The 9,531-nt window shown below is 50.4% G+C and overlaps 1 non-coding gene across 1 annotated transcript; it reads left to right on the top strand.

Annotated features, from left to right (window-relative positions):
• Positions 1-2,913: 2,913 nt before the first annotated feature.
• Positions 2,914-2,986, top strand: TRNAM-CAU (transfer RNA methionine (anticodon CAU)). Its single transcript has one exon. It is a non-coding gene; the product is annotated as a tRNA-Met (tRNA).
• The last annotated feature ends 6,545 nt before the right edge of the window (positions 2,987-9,531 follow it).

Here is a 9,531-nt window from a genome sequence, read left to right as displayed (position 1 = left end):
AAGGAGATTGTGAGCCGCTCTGAGACTCTTCGGAGTGGAGGGCGGGATATAAATCCAATATCTTCATCTACCTCACAGGGTGTCTGTTGTGGGGGAGGAAGGGAAAGGAGATTGTGAGCCGCTCTGAGACTCTTCGGAGTGGAGGGCGGGATATAAATCCAATATCTTCATCTACCTCACAGGGTGTCTGTTGTGGGGGAGGAAGGGAAAGGAGATTGTGAGCCGCTCTGAGACTCTTCGGAGTGGAGGGCGGGATATAAATCCAATGTCTTCATCTACCTCACAGGGTGTCTGTTGTGGGGGAGGAAGGGAAAGGAGATTGTGAGCCGCTCTGAGACTCTTCGGAGTGGAGGGCGGGATATAAATCCAATGTCTTCATCTACCTCACAGGGTGTCTGTTGTGGGGGAGGAAGGGAAAGGAGATTGTGAGCCGCTCTGAGACTCTTCGGAGTGGAGGGTGGGATATAAATCCAATGTCTTCATCTACCTCACAGGGTGTCTGTTGTGGGGGAGGAAGGGAAAGGAGATTGTGAGCCGCTCTGAGACTCTTCGGAGTGGAGGGCGGGATATAAATCCAATATCTTCATCTACCTCACAGGGTGTCTGTTGTGGGGGAGGAAGGGAAAGGAGATTGTGAGCCGCTCTGAGACTCTTCGGAGTGGAGGGCGGGATATAAATCCAATATCTTCATCTACCTCACAGGGTGTCTGTTGTGGGGGAGGAAGGGAAAGGAGATTGTGAGCCGCTCTGAGACTCTTCGGAGTGGAGGGCGGGATATAAATCCAATATCTTCATCTACCTCACAGGGTGTCTGTTGTGGGGGAGGAAGGGAAAGGAGATTGTGAGCCGCTCTGAGACTCTTCGGAGTGGAGGGCGGGATATAAATCCAATGTCTTCATCTACCTCACAGGGTGTCTGTTGTGGGGGAGGAAGGGAAAGGAGATTGTGAGCCGCTCTGAGACTCTTCGGAGTGGAGGGCGGGATATAAATCCAATGTCTTCATCTACCTCACAGGGTGTCTGTTGTGGGGGAGGAAGGGAAAGGAGATTGTGAGCCGCTCTGAGACTCTTCGGAGTGGAGGGTGGGATATAAATCCAATGTCTTCATCTACCTCACAGGGTGTCTGTTGTGGGGGAGGAAGGGAAAGGAGATTGTGAGCCGCTCTGAGACTCTTCGGAGTGGAGGGCGGGATATAAATCCAATATCTTCATCTACCTCACAGGGTGTCTGTTGTGGGGGAGGAAGGGAAAGGAGATTGTGAGCCGCTCTGAGACTCTTCGGAGTGGAGGGCGGGATATAAATCCAATATCTTCATCTACCTCACAGGGTGTCTGTTGTGGGGGAGGAAGGGAAAGGAGATTGTGAGCCGCTCTGAGACTCTTCGGAGTGGAGGGCGGGATATAAATCCAATGTCTTCATCTACCTCACAGGGTGTCTGTTGTGGGGGAGGAAGGGAAAGGAGATTGTGAGCCGCTCTGAGACTCTTCGGAGTGGAGGGCGGGATATAAATCCAATGTCTTCATCTACCTCACAGGGTGTCTGTTGTGGGGGAGGAAGGGAAAGGAGATTGTGAGCCGCTCTGAGACTCTTTGGAGTGGAGGGCGGGATATAAATCCAATGTCTTCATCTACCTCACAGGGTGTCTGTTGTGGGGGAGGAAGGGAAAGGAGATTGTGAGCCGCTCTGAGACTCTTCGGAGTGGAGGGCGGGATATAAATCCAATGTCTTCATCTACCTCACAGGGTGTCTGTTGTGGGGGAGGAAGGGAAAGGAGATTGTGAGCCGCTCTGAGACTCTTCGGAGTGGAGGGCGGGATATAAATCCAATGTCTTCATCTACCTCACAGGGTGTCTGTTGTGGGGGAGGAAGGGAAAGGAGATTGTGAGCCGCTCTGAGACTCTTCGGAGTGGAGGGCGGGATATAAATCCAATGTCTTCATCTACCTCACAGGGTGTCTGTTGTGGGGGAGGAAGGGAAAGGAGATTGTGAGCCGCTCTGAGACTCTTCGGAGTGGAGGGCGGGATATAAATCCAATATCTTCTTCTTCTTCTTCTCTCTGGGACTTGACTGAGACTGGAGGTTCTCCAGTTCTTACAGGCACTAACCAGCTTGAGAAAGCCAGGAGGTGGCCAACAACTGTTCTTATTTATTTGGTTATTGCCAGGACCGTAGCCAGAATTTTACAAGTTGGGGAGGCTTTTTAAAAAGTCAGGGGGCACCCTTTTCCATCTACTGCTGGCTGGGCTTGCCACTTCTCAGAAGCTTTCTGGGGTAGGGGCAAAAGCCGGAGGCTCTGAAAGTGGCCAAGTGAAAGCAGCCGACCCTAACATTTTGGGAGTGAAGTACTGCACCTTGTGTGCTAGCAGAGGGGGTTTCTTCCGCCTCCCTCTCTCCCACCCTGGCACGTTGCAGCCTGGCGTTCCATCCAGCCCCCGGCCCATTCTACACGGCTTCCGCTGCCTCTTTCTCTGTTCCTTTTGCAGCTGCAGTGCCCTATGCCCTGCTCAGCTCTCCCAGCTCTGGCTGCCACTGATGACGCTTCACTGGCTCAGCCACGGCAAAAAGAAAATGAAAAGAGCAGACGGCATGCTGGAGGTCCCCTGGAAGTCGGGGGGCAGTGCCCCCACAGGCCCCCCTGTGGCTACAGGCCTGGTTATTGCACGCACACCTCGCCTTTCTCTCTCTCTCCCACCCACCCCATTATGATCCAAAGCGGCTTTACCCCCTTCTCTTTCATTTCCCCCCCCCCCACAACAACCCTGAAAGGTACATTAGCCTGAGAGTGTGGGACAGGCCCAAGGCCCCCCCCCCCCCAAGTGAGCTTCCATGGCAGAGTGGGAATTTCAATAAATGGCAGATGTTTGAGAGCTGCAAGACATGAATGTCGGATATTTGAAAGCCACATGGAAGAAAAGGGATGGTGGCTCAGTGCTAGAGCGTCTGCTTCATAAGCAGAAGGTCCCAGGTTCAATCCCCGGCATCTCCAACTAAAAAGGGTCCAGGCAAAGAGGCGTGAAAAACCTCAGCTTGAGACCCTGGAGAGCCGCTGCCAGTCTGAGTAGACCATACTGATTGGGGATGGACGGTGGCTCAGTGGTAGAGCATCTGCTTGTTAAGCAGAAGGTCCCAGGTTTAATCCCCAGCATCTCCAACTAAAAAGGGTCCAGGCAAATAGGAGTGAAAAACCGCAGCTTGAGACCCTGGAGAGCCGCTGCCAGTTGGAGTAGACAATACTGACTTTGATGGACCGAGGATCTGATTCAGTATAAGGCAGCTTCATATGTTCATAGGGAAGGGAAGGGGAAGGAAGGAAGGAAGGAAGGAAGGAAGGAAGGAAGGAAGGAAGGAAGGAAGGAAGGAAGGAAGGAAGGAAGGAAGGAAGGAAGGAAGGAAGGAAGGAAAACAGATGGGATGGGGAAAGAAAGGGTTGGAACACTTTCCCTATGAAGAAAAGTTAAAACACTTGGGACTCTTTAGCTTGGAGAAACGTCAACTGAGGGGTGACATGATACAGGGGTGGCCAACGGTAGCTCTCCAGATGTTTTTGCCTACAACTCTCATCAGCCCCAGTCAGCATGGCCAATGGCTGGGGCTGATGGGAGTGGTAAGCAAAAAACATCTGGAGAGCTACCTTTGGCCACCCCTGTAAAGGTTTACAAGATTATGCATGGGATAGAGAAGGCCGAGGAAGAAGTCCTTTTCTCACAATATGAGAACTTGTGGACATTCAATGAAATCGTTGAGCAGTCGAGTTAGAACAGACAAAAGGAAGTCCTTCTTCACCCAAAGGGTAATTAACACGGGAAATTCATTGCCACAGGAGGTGGCGGCGGCTGCAGTCATAGACAGCTTTAAGAGGAGACTGGATAAGCATATGGAGCAGAGGTCCACAGCTTATCGTTGGAACTCTCTGTCTGTGGCAGTGATGCTCTGTATTCTGGGTGCTTGGGGAGGGGGACAGTGAGAGGGCTTCTAGTGTCCTGGCTACACTGGTGGACTTCCTGATGGTGCTTGGGTTTTTTTGGCCACTGTGTGATGCAGAATATTGGACTGGATGGGCCATTGGCCTGATCCAACATGGCTTCTCTTATGTTCTTATGTGACACAGAGTGTTGGACTGGATGGGCCATTGGCCTAATCCAACATGGCTTCTCTTATGTTCTTCCATAAGGTGGAAAGAAAGCAACTTTAAATGCGTTCTCTGAGCCATTGGCTGGCTTGAGAAGTGATTTATAGAGACAAATGCCTTCTCCAGCCCAGCCTGTGGAGCAGTGGGGGCTTCAAGAGCCACAAAGTATGTGTGAAAGAGACACATGTGGCTTCCAAGCCACGGTTTGGCCACCCCTCGCCTACTCCAACACTGTAATTATGGTTGCCCACCTCCAGGAGGCCGCTGGAAATCTCCTACTATTACATGTTTTAGCAATCTCCTACTATTACATGTTTTATTACATGTTTTATTACTATTACATGTTTTAGCAATTTTTCCTATTTTCCGTTGATATGCGATGTATCCACCAATCCCCTCCTAATTCCCATTTAGCTGCCAACGGGCCGAGTTAATCCCTTTGAAGTTTTTTTTTTTAAAAAATTAAACTTGTGCAAGTAATTTCTTCCCAAATCCTGTGTCTGGCTTCTTTGCCAGGGAGTTCAGAGCCGTCTGTTTAGAGGCATGTGATAGTCACCTGCGGGTGGATTGCTAAAGTTCTCGGGCATTCCCTGCCTGTATAAACAGGACTTGTTTCACACATGGCTTCCCCGATCTTAGAGCAGCTCCAGTGGGGTGCATTGTGTCCCCCGGAAGATTTGCCCAGGGCTTCTATTTGAGCAAGGATGAGCTGTGATTCTGGGGGATCCCCGGGTCCCACCGAGAGGCTGCCATCCTCTTTTTTTTATCCTCACAACAATCCTGGGAGGTACGTAGGTTAAGCTTGGAAGCAGGTGACTGGTCCCATATCGCCCAATGCGCTTCCACAGCAAGATCGAGATTCGAACCCGGGTCTCCCAGTCTTTACTCTGAAGCTCTAACGCAGGGGTGTCAGGCTGATTTGTTATGAGGGCCGGCTCTGACATAAATGAGACCTTGTCGGGCTGGGCCATGCCGGACCTGACCATGTGGTTACCTATTTAAGATTAGGTAGCAGAGATATAAACTTTATAAAGGACACGGACAAGCACAAAGATTTTTTTTAAAAACTTAACACATGCTTAAAACATTAGCACTCGTTGGTCTTAAAGGTACTTTCTTTGTATTTCTCCCATGGGATCCAGGGAACTGGGCAAAGGAAGCTCTGGCTCTTTCCTTCCTTCCCCAGGGGATGAGGAGGGGGAGGAGCCTCACCCAATAGAAGGAGGAGAGGCCTTGCTCAATAACTCTGGTGTGCAATTGAGAGAGCCTGGCAAAGCAAACTCTGCCTCCCCCCTTCCTCCCCACGGGAGGAGCCTTAGCCAATGGAGAAAATAGAGCAGGGGTGGCCAGCGGTAGCTCTCCAGATGTTTTTTGCTTACAACTCCCATCAGCCCTAGCTAGTATGGCCAATGGCTGGGGCTGATAGGAATTGTAGGCAAAAACATCTGGGAGCTACCATTGGCCGCGGTAGCTCTCCAGATGTTTTTTGCCTACAACTCCCATCAGCCCTAGCCAGTATGGCCAATGGCTGGGGCTGATAGGAGTTGTAGGCAAAAAGCATCTGGAGAGCTACTGTTGGCCACCCCTGAAATAGAGGTTTTGTTCTGTAGCTCCTGTGCGATTGACCAAGCCTTGCAAAGCAAGCTGTGATGCAGAAGGAAGCAAGAGAGAGGGAGAAGGAAGCAGTCGACAGCCAGTTGCTCGGGGGCCTGATAGGAACCCTCGGAGGGGGGGGCTGATTTGGCCCCCGGGCCACATGTTTGACACCCCTGGTCTAACTGCTGTACCAGGCTGACTTTCATAGGGTGGCTGCCGTTGAAGAGTAGCAAGCAGCTCGGCCTAGGTGAGTCAGATGGTATCAAGTCACTAGGCAGTTGCTGTCAGGCCTGGCTCCAATGAGGCTTCCCTCAAAGGCCAAAACAGCCCCCGCCCCTGCCTTTGACTCAGAGAAACAAAGCCTTGGAATACTGCGGTTGCCTAGTAATAGCTACTGTGGGGATCCATTTGTTAAAGCCATAGGCCAGGGGTGGCCAAACTGTGGCTTGGGAGCCACATGTGGTTCTTTCACACATATTGTGTGGCTCTTGAAGCCCCCACCGCCCCATTGGCTGGCTTGGAGAAGACATTTCTCTCTTTAAACCACTTCTCCAAGCCAAGCCAGCTGACAGCTTGGAGAATGCATTTAAAGTTGAAGCTGCTTTCTTTCCACATCTCCTTCCCTTCCCCATCTATTTTCCTTCCTTCCTTCCTTCCTTCCTTCCTTCCTTCCTTCCTTCCTTCCTTCCTTCCTTCCTTCCTTCCTTCCTTCCTTCCTTCTTCCTTCCTTCCTTCCTTCCTTCCTTCCTTCCTTCCTCCCTCCCTCCCTCCCTCCCTCCCTCCCTCCCTCCTTCCTTCCTTCCTTCCTTCCTTCCTTCCTTCCTTCCTTCCTTCCTTCCTTCCTTCCTTCCTCCCCTCCCTCCCTTCCTTCCTCCCTCCCTCCCTCCCTCCCTTCCTTCCGTCCTTCCGTCCGTCCTTCCTCCCTCCCTTCCTTCCTTTCTTCCTTCCTTCCTTTCTTCCTTCCTCCCTTCCTTCCTTCCTTCCTTCCTTCCTCCCTTCCTTCCTTGTAGCTCTGAAACATCTGATGTTCATATCTTGTGGCTCTTAAACATCCAGTGTTTATTCTGTGCAGCTCTTACATTAGCCATCTCTGCTATATGCGCTCCTCTTATCATTTGGGTTTTTGAAACCCCCCCTCAATGTTGTTGTTTTTTTTAATTCAGATTTTCCCCGCAAACCTGGGGTATTGTTCAGGCTTTAAGGTCATCTGTTCACAACTTCAACCACGGGATTTAAGTATCCTTAGATTTGGCCAACTTTGCTATTAGTGTATAGACACAGGCAAAAAATCGTCTAAAGCAAGACATACCATAATGGATAAAGTGGACTGCAAAGGTCAAAGATGATGCAGTAAAAGCCAAACGAGACGTACAATAATCATTGCGGCAGAGTGCATTTCTGTAAAATTGAACAGTGCAACTGGTAGAGCGTTAAGATTTGTTTACTGTACGGACAGCACAATGCAAGCAGAATGGTTGTGGGCAGTGTTCTCTCTTAGCTGATCTAGTGTGAGCTAGCTCACAGTTTTTTAGCCCCCGGCTCACACATTTTTGTCTCCGCTCAGGAGAAATGGCCACAGACCAAACTAATTTAGGCAGCCGCTCACAACTTTAATGCCAGTAGCTCACAAAGTAGAATTTTTGCTCACCCCCTGTGGCAGTGAATGCCATGTGTTAATCACCCTTTTGGTGAAGAAGTACTTCCTTTTTTCTGTTCTAATCCGACTGCTGCCAATTCCCAGGTGGGGTCGGAGATCCCCCGGTTTGGAGGCGTTCCCCCTGCTTCAGGGTAATCAGAAAGCAGGTGGGTGGGAGGGAAATGTCTGCCGGGCACTCCATTATTCCCTGTGGAGACTGATTCCTAGGGTATAATGGAGAATTGATCCATGGGTATGTGATGCTCTGGAAGGGCTGTTTTTTAAGGTAGGTGCACCAAATTTTCAGCATAGCATCCAGTGCTTCCCTCCAAAATACCTTCCAAGTTTCAAAAAGATCAGATCAGGGGGTCCAGTTCTATGAGCTCCAAAAGAAGGTGCCCCTATCCTTCATTATTTCCAATGGAAGGAAGGCATTTAAAAGATGTGCGGTCCCTTTCAGTGTGATGACCAGAACTCCCTTTGGAGTTCAGTTATGCTTGCCACAGCCTTGCTCCTGGCTCCACCTCCAATGTCTCCTGGCTCCACCCCCAAAGCCCCCAGATATTTCTTGAGTTGGACTTGGAAACCCTACTGACTGCTCAGCAATTTCATGGAGTGCCCACGAGTTCTTGTATTGTGAGAAAGCAAGAAAAGTACTTCCTTCTCTACCCTCTCTCTATCGCAGGGGTGGGGAATCTCCTTCCTGAGGGCCGTATATGGCCCTTGAGGTCACTTGGTGTGGCCCTCGGGGATTGCTGGACCAAACCGAGCCACGTGGCAGCTTCCCTGGGGCCTGGCTGGCCAGCGAGGATCGTGAGGTCTAGCCACGCTGTGCAGCAGCCTCCCTGGGGCCAGGCTGGCCGGCCAGAATTGCTGCAGGGCCTGGAAAAGTTAGTCACAGTTCAGTTTGCACTTGGTTATCTCAGACAGTGTGGCCTAAGATGCTAATGAGTGTGTGACCTAATATGCTAACATTAGGGGATGTGGTCTAATATGCTACTGAGTTCCTGCTAGGCTTTTTCTACAAAAAAGCCCTGGACGTAGGCATTTGCTTAGAGCAGCGGGCCGTGTGTGTGTGTGTGTGTGTGTGAGATTAGGCTCTCCCCACATGACTTCAAATAGAAAAACAATCATTTGCATTAATTTTGCTGGCCTCAGTGGAGCACTGTTTTTTAAGTTGATCCTTTTTATGGCCCACGAACGATGTTATAAATATCCACATGGCCCTTGGCAGAAAAAAGGTTCCCCACCCCTGTTCTATCCCATGAATAATCCTCTATGTCACCCCGCAGTCGACGTTTCTCCAAGCTAATGAGCCCCAAGTGCTTTAACCTTTCTTCATAGGGAAAGCGTTCCAGCCCTTGAATCATTCTAGTCACTCTTTTCTGGACTTTTTGCAATGCTATAACATCCTTTTTGAGGTGCGGTGACCAGAATTGTACGCATGAACATATGAACATATGAAGCTGCCTTATACTGAATCAGACCTTTGGTCCATCAAAGTCAGTATTGTCTTCTCAGACTGGCAGTGGCTCTCCAGGGTCTCAAGCTGAGGTTGTTCACACCTATTTGCCTGGACCCTTTTTTGGAGATGCCAGGGATTGAACCTGGGAGGGACCTTCTGCTTCCCAAGCAGATGCTCTGCCACTGAGCCACCGTCCCTCCCCATGTACGCAGTATACCAAATGAGGCCACAGCATCGATTTATACAGGGGCATTATGATACTGGCTGATTTGTTTTCAATTCCCTTCCTAATAATTCCAAACCTGGGGTCTTCGGCATGCCAAGCAGATGCTCTGCCACTGAGCTGCAGCCCTTCCAACAGTCCCTACCCCCAGTCAACGGGTTGCAGATAATGGACTGTGTCATGCAAGTCCCAAATACGCAGCCAATCTAGTGACCCCGTCCTGTGTAGGGTTGCCAAGTCCAATTCAAGAAATATCTGGGGACTTTGGGGGTGGAGCCAGGAGACATTGGGGGCGGAGCCAGGAGCAAGGGTGTGATAAGCAGAATTGAACTCCAAGGGAGTTCTGGCCATCACATTGAAAGGGACCGCACACCTTTTAAATGCCTTCCCTCCGTTGGAAATAATGAAGGATAAGGCCATCTTCTTTTGGGGCCCCTGGCTCAATCCTTTTGAAACTTGGAGGGTACTTTGGGGAGAGGCAC

The sequence above is a fragment of the Heteronotia binoei genome, chromosome 3 (genome assembly GCF_032191835.1).
Source record: "Heteronotia binoei isolate CCM8104 ecotype False Entrance Well chromosome 3, APGP_CSIRO_Hbin_v1, whole genome shotgun sequence".
Lineage (NCBI taxonomy): Eukaryota > Metazoa > Chordata > Lepidosauria > Squamata > Gekkonidae > Heteronotia > Heteronotia binoei.
This window is presented reverse-complemented; position numbering and strand designations above follow the sequence as displayed.